The 17,945-nt window shown below is 40.1% G+C and overlaps 1 protein-coding gene across 2 annotated transcripts in view; it reads left to right on the plus strand.

Moving 5' to 3' along the window:
• KATNBL1 (katanin regulatory subunit B1 like 1) overlaps positions 1-17,945 on the plus strand; it is a 54,903-nt gene that overhangs the window by 9,706 nt on the left and 27,252 nt on the right. The gene's annotated exons all lie outside the window — the stretch shown is intronic.

Below are 17,945 nucleotides of genomic sequence, written 5' to 3' on the forward strand. Positions count from 1 at the left end.
AGAAACCTCTAGTGTCTATGATGTAGCAGGTACATAACACCAAGAATTTTTCTACCTTAGAGTGGTTCAGTTACTGAATTTCATAATTTGACAGTTATTTTATGTTCCTTTACATGACTAGAATTTGTGTTTTAAGGCTTAAAAAGCTTTAATTTATCATTTCCTATTGTTCTCTTGTTAAGAAAAATTTATTTAAAATGTAACTTTTTTTACTATAGGAAATTAATACAGAAAATTGAAGAAGAAAATTATTCAGTCTTAGTACTGTAAAAAAAATAAACAGAAAATTACTGTGATGCTACTATCTAGAAAGAACCCTTATCCTTTCAGTAATTTTGTGTGTGTGCTACTATGCACACCCAGAAACATACAACAGATTTAGGAACTTGTATTAACATTCACTAACACCACAGATCATGTTTCTTAAACTAAAGGCAACTTGCTTCGTTTGTGATGTTTCTGTATAACTGAATAATAGCTAACATTTATAGAGTGATTACCCATGTGCCAGACATTGTGGTAAGTAGATTATTTTATTTAATCCTCACTATGCTGTTCTGAAAATAGGAAGTTAAGTAACTTGCTTAAGATCACAGAACTAGTAAGTGGTTAAAATAAGACTCAAACCCAGAAGGTCTGACTGTAGGACTTTTATTTCCCTGTTATACCATAGTCTTTTCTCTCGATTTATTCATACACAAAAAATACAGCTACATATTAATCTTTTAAAAGCAAACTAAAACCATATTGTTTATTGTCTGTCAAATTTTGAAAGGTAAAACATTGATAATACAGAATGTTGTGTTGTCAAGATTCAGACAGTGATTCTTTTCCACTTCTACTAACAGTAGCAGGTATCTGAATTAGAACATCTGAAGAGTGCAGCCATTCATCTCTGCCCCATTTCCCAAACTTGCTTAGTTTCCAATTTAGTAACTATAATAATTTAAAATAGAAGTTTAAAAAATAGTTTCTTCTACTAGGCATGTGCACAAATGGCCAAAATCCAATGGCCTAGAGGGCCAAAGGAGCGAGATCCAGTGTGGCCAGACCTTGTGAAGTTCTTTTTCTCTCTTTCATTCCTGGGCCCCTGTTCTGTCATGAACAAAGAAAAAGAAAAAATGTTTTTTCTTTGAAGATTAACTGGAATACTTTGGATGAACTGGGTAAAGACAAATGGCTCAAAGACTTTATATTAAATTAGGTGTAGAGGGCCAGCCAGTGGCACAGTGGTTTAGGAATTTGGATCTCACACAGCCAGCACAGTTCAAGTCCCAGACCCGGAAACTTGAAAAACATACTAGGCGTATATGTGTATGCCCAAAATTCCAAAAGGAGGGAGAAACAGAGGAGAAGAGATTGAGCTGTGACCATTCCCCCATTGGGGATGCTTTCACACCCTCTCTGTCTTTCTCTACTGAGCACATGTGCCCTCTGGCAAAATAAATAACACATGTTCTGATTAAAATTTTTTAAAGTATTTATTACTTTCATGAGAGAGAGAGAGAGAGAGAGAGAGGCATCACCAAGTTCTCTATAACGTAATCTACCCCCAGTCTCAACCAACCCAGATCATGGATGCACAAATGCCTCATGCACTATGAGAGGTCCTGGGATACAAACCCAGGACCTTTACCATGTTGGCCCAGTTGTGTTACTGCTGTACCACTACCTAGCCCTTAAATTTTTTTTTAACTGTCAGCTACTCTCAGTTACATCATATTAAAGGGCTTTTACCAGATATCTTTAAGAGCTTTATAGTCTTTTTTTTTTTTTTACATTGCTGGAGAGTGCATGAGCTTACCAGCAAGAGACTGGGAGAAAGCACTCTCCCACGGAGCATGGTCATGCCTCAATTGCATCTCTTTCATTTCTCCATCTTGTTGAGATCTTGGACATGCATCCAGATTTGCCAAATGTGTCACTGAAGCTTCTAGGGCTGGCATTCAAACCATAGTCAACCATATGGGATCTGACTCCCTTAACCACTAGGCTACAGGGTCGGCCCTCTATGTTTATTTCTGATGTTCTTTTTCCCTATGTAATCCACTTCTTCCTGCCCCCAAATTCAGGAGTATATAGTGAAGAAGGGAGGTAAGGGTTGTAGTCTTTTTGCACACATCTACTTTTGTTTCTCTTTCTTCCATCTACCCCTGAATTTCATATTACTCTTATGTTAATCACATCTACAGTCATTAAAAGGAGTGTCACCTGTAGCCCAAAGAACAAGAGTTATTGCCATTTTTGCTATAGATTGTAGAACATTGCCATATATGGGTATTCCATAAATTAGCTTTGTTCATTGAAGGTAAGTTACTTCTTCTATGAATGAGAGAGACAAAGACAGCATATTCCAACAGGGTCTTAACACCATAATCCATCCCAAACCTCAGCCAGTCCTGAATTGTGGGCACACATGTGGCCAGAAGACTCAGAGAGGTCTCCAGACATTAACCTAAAACCTTTGCATGTTGGTCTGCCTTACAGACCATTCCATTTTAACACTGTGCCATTGTCTGGACACTTTTTCTGGGCCAGCTCTGTGGCACAGCAGTAATGTGCTTCTCAAAAAAAGTGGAATCCAACCTGGCAATCATTCTTCGAATCCCAGGCCTGGTCATCCTGAAACAAGCAGGTTGAGTGTGCAAATGCCCAGGACCTGATGGACTGGAGAACTGAAGGAAGAAGATTGTCATGTGACCAGACCTTCTCAAGGGTGCTTCTCTCCCACTCACTCTCACGTGTGCAGGTGCATGCTCTATCATGAATAAAGAATAAAGAAAAACATTTTCTAAAAATGTAGGGGAACTTTTTATCATATAAAAAAGGAGACAAGATAGTATAAAATGAACATTCTAATTATATTTCACTGATTCCTCCTACTTTGTACAAATCCTAAATGTCTTATTTGATACATGTATCTTTAAAAGACTTTAAAAAAAAACAAATGGGACCAGCAAATGGCATAATGATTATGTTGCTGGACTCCCACATAGTTGACCATGGTTCAAGTCCTGAAGCTGGCAGTTTAAAACTCACACTAGGTACATGTACACGAGTGCCCAAACTCCCAAGAGGGGAATAGAGGAGAAGAGGTTGAGGTGAGATCATCCCCTTTGGGAAGTGATTTCTTGCTTTCTGTTTCTCTCGCGAGTGCACGTGCCCTATAGGGGAAAAAAAAAGAGGAGGAGAAGTCATACACTGTGAAGCAGTTCCACATAAGAGGGTTCCTTGATCAAGTCCAGAGATCTCTCTGAGTACACCAGGTGCATGCTTGCCCATGATCCAGGACTAACTGAAGCTGGGGGTGAATTGTGGTATTGAGACCCTGCTGGGGGTGCTGCCTTTCTCTCTGCCTCTCTCAGTAATGGGAAGGATAAATGTGTAAACTTTAGTGCAGTGATTAAGTGCTGTGCCTGGAAAGCTGAATTCCACATGGCCAACTGCAGTTTGAATCATACTGTCATGGCTTTAAAAAAAGGCCAGGTACATGTGCACGCATTCCCCAAATCCTGATAGGATGGAAGAAGACGATTGCAATGTGGCTATGCATTGAGGGGTGCTTTCTCTCTCTTTCAGTCTTTTTCTGGTAAGTGTACATGTCCATTGGCAATAAAAATAAAGACATAACCACAATGCCATTCAACAAAAATAATTAATAATTTCTTACTCTTATACACTGCTGCTTAGAATGTAAAAGTTACAACTACTGTAAAAACAGTTTGGTAATTTCTTCAAAAGTAAGAGACCAGCTGGTGCCATAGTGGTTAAAGCGCTCAACTCTCACATGGTCAACTGTGATTTGAATTCCAGACCAGGCATCTTGAAATTCATGCCAGGAGTGTGTGTAATGCGTGTATACCTATATACAGTTTAAATAGGCACATTTTATTATAAGTTAGGTATACTTTAGAGTTGTAAACCATTAACTCCTTGGTGTAACCACTTATCCGGTCAGTATTCAAATTTCCTGATTCTTTTACATTTTGAGTTTTTTTTTGAACACTGGTATCTAGGCATTACCCATAAATCAGTTTAATTGATATAGTTCTTAAGTCTCATTTGATATATAGGTTCTTTTTTTTCCTTGCAAACTATTGGTTGAGGAAAATTGAGTCATGTATTTCAAGGAATTTCCATTTTCTGGGTTTTTCTAATTGCATCTTCATGGTGATAGTTAACAAGTTCCATGTATATTTCCTTTAAATAGTTGGGGCTTCATTGTATTCAAGTTAGTTTTTTGTTTTGAGGAGTCAAGAATAATAAGTGTTGGGAACCAGCAGTTAGCGTAATGGCTATGTCGCTGGACTCCCACGTAGCCGACCGCGGTTCGCGTCTCGGACCCGGTGGCTTAAATCTCACGCTGGGCGCATGTGCGTGCGTGCCCAAGATCCCGAGAGGAGAATGGAGGAGAAGGGATTGCGGCGTGACCATCCCCCCTGGGGGGTGATTTCTCGCTTTCTGTCTCTATGTCTCTCTCTGTCTGTCTGGCGAGCGCACGCGCCCTATAGCGAAAACCTCAAAAAAAAAAAAAGAATATTAAGTGTTATGTAAATAGTATTTCCTATTGTATCACATCTGAAATCATAGAATTATTAGTTGACTTTTTCTCATTGTTAAGAATGATCAATAGTTGGGAACCAGCAGTTAGTGTAATGGCTATGTCGCTGGACTCCCACGTAGCCGACCGCGGTTCGCGTCTCGGACCCGGTGGCTTAAATCTCACGCTGGGCGCATGTGCGTGCGTGCCCAAGATCCCGAGAGGAGAATGGAGGAGAAGGGATTGCGGCGTGACCATCCCCCCTGGGGGGTGATTTCTCGCTTTCTGTCTCTATGTCTCTCTCTGTCTGTCTGGCGAGCGCACGCGCCCTATAGCGAAAACCTCTCAAATAAAAAAAAAAATAAAAAAAAAAAAGAATGATCAATAGTTTAGGGACTAGCAGTTAGCGTAATGGCTATGTCGCTGGACTCCCACGTAGTGGACTGCGGTTCACATCCCAGACCCGGTGGCTTAAAACTCACGCCGGGCGCGTGTGTGTGCGTGCCCAAGATCCCGAGAGGAGAATGGAGGAGAAGGGATTGAGGCGTGGCCATCCCCCCTGGGTGATTTCTCGCTTTCTGTCTCTCTGTCTCTCTCTGTCTGTCTGGCGAGCGCACGTGCCCTATAGCGAAAAACCTCTCAAAAAAAAGTAATGATCAATAGTTTGGATGTTGTCAGTCTAATCTGTCTGTTATAAAGTTCCTCATCACCTTTTCAGCTGTTGTAACAGCTTTCTGTTATGTTCAAACTGAACACCCACTTGTGAAGAAAAACTGAAAATACACAAGGAAATAGGAAAAATTCTAGATTCTGATTTTGTTGTTTTTCTGTGCTATAGGATATCTGAAGATGCAAGAGTTTTACTGTGGTTAATTAACTGAGAGCTTTTCTTCTTTTTTTTTTTTTTAGTTTTTGCTATAGGGTACATGTGGTTGCCAGAAGTGTGTGTGGAGGGAATGAGAAATCACCCCCCAAGGGTGGATTGGCATGCTATAGTCCCTTCTTTTCCAGGCTCCTCTTTAGATTTTGGGCACACTTGCACGTACACCCATTGTGATTTTCAAGCCACCTGGCATGATTTTCAAGCTTTCAGGTCCAGGAGTCAAACCATAGAGTTGACCATGTGAGATCCAGCCTTCTTAACCATCACTCCACCTGTTGACCCCCTTCATTGCATTTTTGCAGTTTCCTGTTTGTCATCAAGAGTCAGGTCTAGTATAACCTAAAATGTATTCCTGGACACTTAGCTGTCCTTCAAATTGGATGCATTGCGTTTCTAGGAATCTGTACTATTTATTCCTCTTTTATAGCACTAATTATTTTAAGTTTATCAACTTTTTTGTCATTCTTCCCCACTTGGCTGTGAGCTTCTTGAGAAATAAAACATGTACTTCTTATTCATCTTGTGGCATAGAGTAGGTCTTGAGTCAGTGCATATTGAACTGAATACTTAGACATCTTTTAATTGTTTAAAGAATAATCCAAAAATACTAGTACTTTGATTGTTATAATATGTGTTTGTCCACTGGAGGAGATATATGTATATAATCATCTTCAAAAAGTTCTTGGAAAGGTCAGCCAATGGCCTAGTGTTTAAGGCAACTGAATCTCACATGACTGAGTGCACAGTTCAAGTCCCAGAGCAGTGGCTTCAGAAACACTCCTGGCAAATATGTGTGCATGCCTCAGATCCTGGGGGCAGTGAGATGTGGAGGAGAAGGGATTGCAGAGTGAACATCCCCCATCCCTCTCTCTCTTTCTCTCTTCAGTGAGTGCACATACCCTTATTTGGAAAATAGATATCATGAAAAGTTATGCATGGATTTCCAATCAGTTTCTCTCTCTCTCTCTCTCTCTCTCACACACACACACACACACACATGCGCACACACACACACACACACAATATTAAATTCAAACTAACTTGTTTTGATGCACTAAGAAGGATGAGACATCAATTGGAAAAAAATCCCTTATGAGAGCAACATGAATTCTGGCAAAGTTGAGGAACAAATATCAGCTTTATGAAGTCTGAATGGAAGAATGGTGAAATTGTTGGTTCTTTATGAAAAGTTTATGGGGACAATGCCTCAAAGAAATCAGCAGTGTACAAAGGGATAACTCATTTTAAGAAGGAACCAGATAGTGGTTGAAGATAATGCCTGCAGTGACAGACCATCCATTATCAATTTGCAAGGAAATAATTAGTTTTGTTTATGCCTATCATAAGGTAGAAATGATCCAGTCAGAGCAAAGGCAGACTGGTCAAGATCATGGCCACAGATTTTTGTTTTTTGGGTTTTTTTTGGTTTTGGTTGGGGGTAGTGAGGAGGTACGCTCAAGGCATTTTTCTTGTTGACTTTTAGGGAAAGCCAGAGAACCATAACATCTGCATATTATGAGAATATTTTGAGAAAGTTAGCGTAAGTGTTAGCAAAAAACAAAACAAAACAAAAAAACGCTTGTGCACAAGATTCACCATTGCACAATGTTCCTTCTCAGTCTTCTCATCAAACAAGGACAATTTTGTGAGTTTCAATGGGAAAGCATTAGACATCCGCCTTACAGTCCTGATTTGGCTCCTTCTGGCTTCTTTGTTTCTTAATCTTGAAAAAAATCTTTAAAGGACACCCATCTTTATTCAGGTAACAACGTAAAAAAGATTATATTGACATATTTGCATTTCTGGGACTCTTAATTCTTTGGAGAGTGATTAAATGATTGGTATCTACGTTCACAAAAATGTCTTGAACTTGATGGAGCTTATATGAGGAAATACATTTTTAATTTTAGTCATTTAATTCAATTATCCATAGTTTTTTGAATTCCCCTCGTGTTATGTATATATGTATATATTTGTATTTATGTGTTTACTTGAATTGTTGTGGAACACAGTGTGTGAAATGCAGTCCCTGCCCATGAACAGTCTAGTTGGAAAGAGAAAACACATCTGGATCAGTTGGTGCCCAGTCCTGTCCTATGTTTAGGTCGCCAGTTACTGGTTAATTGTTAAAGTCCTACACTGTGCAATATTAACTGAGTACAGAAAGAGTTGGTGAAGGAAGAGATCAAAGATGGTGGGAATCAGGGAACTAGCAGTTAGCGTAATGGCTATGTGGCTGGACTCCCACGTAGTCAACCGCAGTTTGCGTCCCGGACCTTGTGGCTTAAAACTCACACTGGGCGTGTGTGCGTGCGTGCCCAAGATCCCGAGAGGAGAATGGAGGAGAAGGGATTGGGGCGTGGCCATCCCCCCTGGGGGGTGATTTCTCGCTTTCTGTCTCTATGTCTCTCTCTGTCTGGCGAGCGCATGCGCCCTGTAGTGAAAACCTCTCCAAAAATAAAAAATAAAAAAAAGATGGTGGGAATCAAATGCTTCAGAGAGAAAGATTTGGACTTAATCATCATGATGAGAGAGGCTATAGTAAAGTGGGAAGAAAGGAAGGAGGCATTTCAAGGAGAACAGTTTTGCTGTGATGAACATGAAACATTACAGGTGAAGTGATGGCACAGTGATAGCAAAACTGGACCCGATGAGAAAGCTCCTGTATTTCCATCCAAGACCTCCCCAAGCATGTTGGGTATGCACCTGCCAGTTCATGATCCAGGCAACTGAGACTGAGGGTAGATTGCAACATGAAGACCTGTTGGAGTTGCATGTTCTTCTCTCCCTCTGTCTCTCTGTCTCCTGTCTCTTTCTCATGAAAGAATAAATAACTTTTTTTTTTTAAAGAGGTTTTTGCCTTAGAGTATGTGCGCTTACAGGGGGGCAGAGGGTGAAGAGAAAGAGACAGAGGAAAAGAAAGAAATTACTCCTCGGAAATTACTCCCCGGAGATATGGCCATGCCACAATTTCTTTTTCTCCATTCTCTTCTTGGCATTTTGGACACACATGCACATGTGCCCAGTGTGAGTTTCAAGCCATAGGGTCCAGGACTTGAACTGTGATCAACCATGTGTGGGTCTAGCTCCTTAACGATTGCACTACCTGCTGGCCCCAGAATAAATAAACTTTTAAAAATATGAAACATTAGGAGAGGCAGAAAGTATTACTAGCAAAAGCTTAGAAAGTTAGACCTAGGGACCAGCAGTTAGCGTAATGGCTATGTCGCTGGACTCCCACATAGTTGACCGCGGTTCGCATCCTGGACCCGGTGGCTTAAAGCTCACGCCGGGCACGTGTGTGTGTGTGCCCAAGGTCCCAAGAGGAGAGTGGAGGAGAAGGGATTGTGGCGTGGCCATCCTCTCTGGGGGGTGATTTCTCACTTTCTGTCTCTCTGCCTGTCTCTGTCTGTCTGGCGAGCACACGCGCCCTATAGCAAAAAACCTCTTTAAAAAAAAAAAGAAAATGAGACCTAATGTTATAAAGTTATGCTTTCTCTGTTTAAGGGTGCTTACAATACATTTAAGATTCCCTACCTTTTCCCCGTCATTTGTTTTTATAAATACTTGAATATGTTTAAATAAATTTTGACCATCTTCTCATAAACTGGATCCCTTGAATTTTTTTTTTCTTTTTTTCTTTTTGGAGAGGTTTTTGCTATGAGGCGCGTGCGCTCACCAGACAGACAAAGAGAGACAGAGAGACACAAAGTGAGAAATCACCCCCCAGGGGGGATGGACACTCCGCAATCCTTTCTCCTCCATTCTCCTCTCGGGATCTTGGGCATGCACGCACACGCACTGGGCGTGAGTTTAAGCCACCAGGCCTAGGACTTGAACCACAGTTGACTACATGGGAGTCCAGTGGCATAGCCATTACGCCAACTGCTCATCCCCTCAGATCCCTTGAATTTTAATGCTCTGCCAAACTTTGCTACCACTTTGAAATCACTTTGAACATGCAAATTTCTCTCCTTAAATTTTAACAGTTTGATAGCTGACTTACTTATTCTCTGTTTTTGATTGTCAGACAGAGACATAGAGAGAGGGTGGAGGAAAAAGCAGTCACACTACAATCTCCTCTTCCTCCCCTCCTGTTGGGATTTAGGACACACATACACATGTTTTAGGTGTGTTTTCCAAGGCATCAGCTGTGTGGTATCTGGTACTCTTAACTGCTGTATTACAGAACCAGCCTTCCTTTCTCTTTATCCTAGCTTCAATGTCTGATTTTAAAAGTTTTTTTCTTATTGTGTACATTTTTTTCTCATTCTTTTGGAGTGAGGCAGGGTAAATACATAAACGTCTTTGGTAGATGGAAAAAGTGAGTCTCAGCTATTTCTGAGGCCACATAGTTAAGTAGGAAAGCTGGGAATTTGACATAAGTTTCTTTGATCTAATCTTTTAGTTGCACTAGCCTTTAAGGTTGGATGAGTCTTTAATTTTTTACCCAGGTAGTAAATTGTGATACTACTTCATAGTGAGTAGAAAAGCTTTCTAGACAGCCAGGAGTAGCCTGGAGGCCTTTGTAGGTTAAGCTTTTAACTCCCACTAGCCTCCAAATGAGAACACTCACCCCAAGTCATGGCATCCAGAGGGTACTGAGGACATCTCCAGTCTACAGGCCCAGTCCCAGCCCACACAGCTGAGTAGAGCAAACAGAAAACCAGTAGTGCAGGCCTTGGTAATCACCACTTGAAACAATTGTACACTCATGTGTCCCTTAACGATGGGGATACATTCTGAGAAATGCGTCATTAGGTGATTTTTGTCATCCTGTGAACATTATTGAGTGTACTTAACAAACCTAGTTGGCATAGTCTACTATACACCTAGGCTGTATGGAGTAGCCTATTGCTCCAGCATAGGTATGAAGGGTCTTCAGAAAGTTCATGGGAAGTGTGCATTATGAAAAAATAATGTCTGGATTTCATTTTTTTTTTTTTTGCGCCAAAAATAACCTCATACTTTAATTCTATTTTCCACATACTTCTTAAAGTCTCATTGTACATCTGGTCTGTTGTTGACTAACCTATTGTTATATGGTACATAGTGTATATTATTCCAGATGCTCTGAGGATTGTAGAACCTCCAGGACTAAAAAGACTGATTTCTTAAAGAAAAAAAGAATAGATTTGGGCCAGGGGAGCTATATCTCTCAATTCTGTCAAGCATATGTCTAGTGTCCAAAGAGATGAGTAAAAAGCCTTGGATGACTTGTGCCCAATTCCTTTTAAGTCAAATTAGTGAGATATCATTTTCATGATTTTTTTTTAAATTCATGATATAGCAGGCACACATGACAAAGAGAAATACTCTTCACAGGGTCTGGTCATGCTGAGGTCCTCTTCCTCTAGTCCTTTGGACATTAGGTACTCACACCAGTGCCTGTCGCATTTCAGGCTGACCAGGCCAGGGATTTGAACTTGGTTGCCATGTGGAATCTGGCTCCTCTTGAGCAGCACATTGTTGCTGCACCACATAGCTGTCCCATAGTGAGTTTTTGACATGCACACAGTTGTGTAATCACCACTACAATCGAGGGACAGAATATGTCCCTCTCCCATAAAGTTATCTCTCATCCCTATGAGGTCAACTTCTCCTTTCCCTTAAACTCTGTTTCTCTTTCCTTATCTCTATTTTTGCCTTTTCTGAGATGTCATAAAAAGTGAAGTTGTGGGACTAGCAGTTGGCGTAATGGCTATGTTGCTGGTTTCCCATGTAGTTGACCATGGTTCGAATCCCGGACCCATTGGCTTAAACCATGCCAGGTGCGTGTGCGTGCCTGCCCAAGATCCCTAGAGGAAAATGGAGGAGAAGGGATTGCAGTGTGGCCCTCCCCCCGGGGGGGGGGATGATTTCTCGCTTCTTGTCTCTCTTTGTCTTTCCAGCGAGTGCATGCACCCTATAGCAAAAACCTCTCAAAAAAAAGAAAAGAAAAGAAAAGAAATGTTGTATAGTATGTGGCTTTTCAAGTCTGTTTTTTTTTTTACTTAGCATAATGCATTGGAGACTTATTCGTTGCATGTATCAGTAGTTCATTTCTTTTTATTGCTGAGTAGTTGGCTTCTTTTATAGAAAAAAATACAGAAAAATCAATCTAGCAGACCAGCCCATGGCCTGGTTAAGGTGGCTGAGTCCCACATGGCTGACAATGCTGTGTGAGTGTCCTGACCTGCCATCTTGGAAAACATGCCAAGCATGTGTACCTGCTTACCCAAAATCCCGAAAGGATGGAGAGATGGAGGAGAAGGAATTACAACAGAACCGTGCCCCATGGGTATGCTTTCTCATTTTCCCTCTCTCTGTGTCTCTCTCCATTGAGCACACATGTCCCCTGGCAAATTAAAAACAAACAAAAAATCTAGGAAAGTAAATATTTTAACTAAGGTGGGGTGACTTTGCATCCTAAATCATTGGGACACACCTGGTTTATGCCTAGTGTCTCAGCATAGTCTTTTTTTTTTTTTCAGCATAATTTTTAATAGTATCTCCTTTTGCTCTCAAAAAGAGTCTTAGTTTGGGGAACCAGCAGTTAGCGTAATGGCTATGTCGCTGGACTCCCACGTAGTCGACCGCGGTTCGTGTCCCGGACCCGGTGGCTTAAAACTCACGCCGGGCGCGTGTGCGTGCGTGCCCAAGATCCCGAGAGGAGACTGGAGGAGAAGGGATTGCGGCGTGACCATCCCCTCTGGGGGGTGATTTCTCGCTTTCTGTCTCTATGTCTCTCTCTGTCTTTCTGGCGAGTGCACGTGCCCTACAGTGAAAATCTCTCCAAAAAAAAAAATAAAATAAAATAAAAAGAGTCTTAGGGCTATGGATAAATGATACAGCCATTCTAAACTAGCCTAGCCTATGGTTATAGGTCATTTGCTCTACAGTATTGTCAAATTTGCCTTTCAAAATATCAGAATCATTTACTGTACATTTTATGTAAATGTTATGGCTGATAATAGTAATAGCTTACATATAATCTCATTTTGAACCTCACAGCAATATTCATATTTTGCGTTTGAGAAAGCAATATAATTATATATAATTTCATATACCCACACACATATACATGTTCTGTTTTATTCTATGTATTCTGTATATATAAGTCTCTCTGTAGAATCATATATGTATATATAGTAAGCAGTCACTTGTTCATAATCAAATACGTGACCTGCCAAAATCTTAAGCTAGAAAACTAGAAAGCCTGGGGAACCAGCAGTTAGCGTAATGGCTATGTCGCTGGACTCCCACGTAGTCGACCGCGGTTCGTGTCCTGGACCCGGTGGCTTAAATCTCACGCCGGGCGCGTGTGCGTGCGTGCCCAAGATCCCGAGAGGAGAATGGAGGAGAAGGGATTGCGGCGTGACCATCCCCCCTGGGGGGTGATTTCTCGCTTTCTGTCTCTATGTCTCTCTCTGTCTGTCTGGCGAGTGCACGCGCCCTACAGTGAAAATCTCTCCAAAAAAAAAAAAAAAAAAACTAGAAAGCCTGTATCATCTATCTACACATTTTGCCCTTAATCTCCCATATTAATTGGGAGACAGTATAGTATATTATTTAAGAATGTCAGCAATGTAGACAGAATGGCAGGGTTTAGTCCTGACTCTTACCCTTTTTTGTTGTTGTTCTTTGGTCTTGAGCAAATTTTTAATCTTTCTGTGTCTTAGTTTTCTCATTTATAAAAAGATAATACACCCACAGTGCCCACGACAGATATATAGTCAACTTTTGATAAAGGCTAGATGTATGTTTTTAAAAATTTATTATTTATTACATTCATGAGACAGACAGAAAGGTACCTCTAACAGGATTTTATCATGCTGTATACCCCCTCTTTGCAGCCTGCCAGCCAGCCAGCATCATGGGTGCACCCATGGGTGTTCCTGGCTTGTTCAGGTTGATTGAAGATCTGAACTCAGGGCCTCCCATATAGCTCCAGTATCATGCAGCAGCAGCACCCTATCACCTGTGCCATCTGGGCCACGCTATTCTTTTTAATGATATTGTTTTTTAACACTACTGCAGTGGAAACCATCCCTCCTACTCCTGAAAAAATCCTTGCCTCCTCTCCCCCTAATATAAAAAATAGATGGGGAAATGTTTTATGATTTCTCCCTTATAATGAAAAATATTGTTAATCTCTAATAGCATGGTACTCAATTATAAAGACCTTCCATATTTAGAGAAGTAGTTTGGTCTTGGTGTTGTAAATCAGTTTCCTTCCTTAGGACACAACTCTCTTTCAAATTTTATACATATTTGTCAAAATAAAGGATAGGATGGTGTCTAAGTTTGAGAATCACAAAGTTAAAGTCTACAAGCACCTCTTCCTTTTTAATGTGTTTAATTCCCAAGAAATAGTTTAGCATATAGCTAAACTTATTTGAACAGATTAAGGCATCCATTAAAATCTATATGGATACTTTTAACATAATTTGGAAAATTCTGTAGTACTGTCATACCATCAACACTGCAGGCAATGGTAGTACAGGATGTTCTCCAGGAGGAAAACCTTGGCAGGAAATACATATATTTAAATGTTTCTTTCTTTCATGAACTTGTGCACATGAGCAAGGAAAAAAGAGAAATAGCACCCCTAACAGGATCTCCAGACCTGAACTGGGAACCTTCCCATGTCTGATTGCTCACAGAGTGCTGTGTTTTACCACTGTGCCACTATCTGGCCCCTCAAATAAGTCTTACAGTATTTAGGCTTGAAATGATAAGACAGCATTAAAGAGAAGGTTAGAATGTATTCACAAACTATTTTGAAAAAAGATTCAAGATTTTGTGGTTTGTTGGAATGGGGGAAAGATGTCAAAATAACTTCCAGATTTTTAATCTGGGACAGATTTGGTTCCCGTGATTCCTAATGTGGTGCCAAGTAAGGGCAGCTAGTTGCTATGACACTGGAGACTAACGAGATTTGTTTTAGACATATTGACTTGGACCTAGCAGTGGCAGACCAGGAAGCCAAATATTGGGTTGTCAGAAAAGTTGTGACACATTTTTACATAGAAAAATATGTCACGACTTTCTAAGTCACCCAATACAAAGGAGTTCAGGGAGAGACTGTCTAGAGAAATAGCTGAAACCATGCAAGAATATTTCTCCAGTTTTAATGTAGAGAGAAAATGTTGCTAGAGGAAAAGGAACAAGAAGATGGTAAGAGAACAAAAAGGACAGCTATTTTGTGTGAACATAAAGAGTTAGGGAGGGTCCATGAAGTTGATGAAATTGCTAAATAGTGATGAAGAATAGGTAGGTAGTCTTTAGAGTTGACTTGGCTGACCTTGATGGACTTCATTAGTGTCCATACAGCTTCAAGTGATATTGAGGATGTAGCTTTTTTCAGATGTGGGAAAAACAAAGCAAGATTGTAAAGGGTTAAAGAGAAACTGGAGGCTGAAAAGCAGTCTTTGTAGAAATTTGGCTGGAAGGGGAAGCAGAGAAAGAGTATAGGAGTTGATAGGGGAAACCTGAGCTCATTTGAAAGCAGAAGGAAAGGAATCACTTCAAAGGGAGTAATCGAAGATTAACAAAAAGTGTATATCTGAGTAAAGTCCAAATTGAGGTGAGAAGGGGAAAATTGAGAAATGAGATGATGTCCTAATTTTGGAAAAGTTAAAATAGATTCCTGTGAAACATTATCTCTATGTATTGGCATCTTTACCTTTTTTACTTGTTTATCATAAGAGGATTATATAATTAAGTCACTTTTTATAAGACAGTGATCTCATCACAATGTTTATTTCCTCAGATTAGAAATATAACTCATGTTCATTTTAGAAAGTTGAGAAAATGTCACAGAGGGGGAAATTACCTCAAATTTTACCAACAGTAACTTATTTAAAAGAAATCTTTTATTTAACTTTATTTATTCATTTTTAATTTTACCAGAAAGGGACAGAGCAAGAGACAAAGAGAGAGATGGAAAGTGAGAAAACAAGCCATCAGGTTCAGGACTCGAACTGTGGTTGGCCATGTGGGAGTCCAGCACCCTTAACCACCATGCCATCTGCCGGCCACACTACCAGCAATAACTTCTATTAGTTTTGATAGAGTTTTCTCAAATGGATTGCTGTTATCTACAATTTTACAATATAGTTCTTTTGAAAGACTAGGATCATACTGTGCATTCAATTTTCTATCTTGCCTTTTTTTTTTTTTTTTTTTAGAACAGAGTCACTCAGTCCTTTTTTTAGATAGGGCCTCACCGTGTTGCCTTGGCAAGCTTCAGGCTTGCAGTTCTCCTGCCTAAACTACCTGAGGTGCTGAGATTATCATGCCAGGCCCCTAGGTTAGACCAGAATTCAAACCCCAACCTCCCAAGTGGCTTCAGCCTGCTGACACAGTGTCACAACAGTGTGCTCTACCATGGCTAGGACTTCATCATGCTTTTTAAAATAACTTTTTTTTTGAGGAGGAGGAGGTTTCTGCTATAGGGTACGTGCACTCACCAGACAGACAGAGAGAGATAGAGAGACAGAAAGCAAGAGATCACCCCCAGGGGGGATGGCCACGCTGCAATCCCTTCTTCTCCACTCTCCTCTTGGGATCTTGGGCACGCACGCAAATGCCACCGCGTCCGGGACGCGAACTGCGGTCAACTACATGGGAGTCCAGCGACATAGCCATTACACTAACTGCTGGTCCCTAAAATGACTTTTTTTAACCTTCTCTTGTTACATGAATCACTTCTTGGAAATAACGTTTTTAACATTTCTTTGTAAGTACTGATTCCACTTGGATCAGCCTTCACCTTCTCAATTTCATTTTTATCACCCTGTTTTTCAACCTGATCTAAAATCCATTATTAAACATAAGTACTACAGATATCACAGCAGTTATTCAGAGTTTTGCACTGGAATTTGCAAGAAAGAAATCAATATCCCGGGACCAGCAGTTGGCGTAATGGCTATGTCGCTGGACTCCCACGTGGTCGACCACATTTCGTGTCCCAGACCTGGTGGCTTAAAACTCACGCTGGGCACGTGTGCGTGCGTGCCCAAGATCCCAAGAGGAGAACAGAGGAGACAGGATTGCGGCGTGGCAAACCCCCCTGGGGGGTGATTTCTCGCTTTCTGTCTCTCTGTCTCTGTCTGTCTGTCTGGTGAGCGCACACACTCTATAGCAAAAACCTCTCCAAAAAAGAAAAGAAAAGAAAAGAAATCAATATCCCTTGGCCCTAAAGTGTTTTCCAGAAAATCACATCTTTACCCTCCGTTCTTCTTTGACTGAAATTCTTGAAGAAGAAAAAAAAAAAAAAACCACATTCATCTCTCCTTTTAATTTTTTGATTAGCAATATCTTTGCAGAGAAACCTGTAATTGTCTTTAACCACTATATATCTCCTGGTGGACCATAGAAAAGAAAAAGTTACCTATTGAGGTGAAGGTGGATGGGAGGTAGCTTGTTCGTATGTTCATTTTGTTGCTTATCTCCTCAGAAAAATTGAATAACTCTTATCTTGAATAGGCTTTAAATTTTTTTTTATTTTTTTTTTTCATGAGAGAGAGAAAAAGAAGAACATAAGCACCCTCAGCAGGGTCTCATGGCATAGCACCTTGCCCCTAGCCTTTCAACTACCTTTGCATCTACAGGTTGACCAAGGAACCTTATCCCTATCTTGCATATGGTTTCCAGCATTGTAGAGTCTTGCACTCAACTCTGCCATCATGGGTAGGCCTTGAGTAAGCTACTTGAAGTTTGGTTATTCAGGATTGAAAATGTTTAGTTGAGAATAAACTGGATTCAGTATGTGTAACAAAGATGTGGCATGGATTCAGTGCCTGTGCTCTACCACTAACTAGTTAAGTGCCTTTGGGCAGATACTTGATCTCTCTGGGTTATAAGAAATAAACTGAAACTTTAAATTCTAAAACTACTTTATCTCTTATTTATGTATCTTATTATTATAAGATAGTGATTTTAAAATAGTTTTTAGCCTCAAGACTCTAAGGAAATAACCATATACATCCTTTGTAATAGTGGGAATGGATTTGTGGTAACTAGAGAATGATTGTATACAACCATGCTTTATTTTTTAAGAGGAATGAAATTTCCTAGCAGACTTACAGTGTTAAATAGACTATAAATAATATACAAGGGGTCTTCAAAAAGCTCTTGGAAAATGAGTATTATGAAAAAGCTATGTACATATTTTTAAATCTTTTTGTACTAAAATAATCTGTACTTCAGTTTCATTTTCCATTAGCTTTGAAGTCCCCATGTACTATAAAATATCAATGTAAAACAAAAGTTTAACTTGATTTTGAACTGTAACTTCAGGTATTATAGAAGTCCAGATATGTTTTATTCCTGAGTGATGAGTTTTTCTCATTGTGAGTAGGAGGGAGCATTTGAGTACTTAAATAGCTATCATAGTAGATTAGATGACTAGATTCCTTTTTTTCCTCTAGTAGGAGATAGTTATATGATAAGGGGATTTATCCCTTCAGTTTCTTCTACATGCCACTTTTTTTCTTACTTTCTCAAAAAAAAAAATACTCGTAGCAATCATCATGT

Source organism: Tupaia chinensis, unplaced genomic scaffold, assembly GCF_000334495.1.
Source record: "Tupaia chinensis unplaced genomic scaffold, TupChi_1.0 Scaffold000037_21, whole genome shotgun sequence".
Lineage (NCBI taxonomy): Eukaryota > Metazoa > Chordata > Mammalia > Scandentia > Tupaiidae > Tupaia > Tupaia belangeri.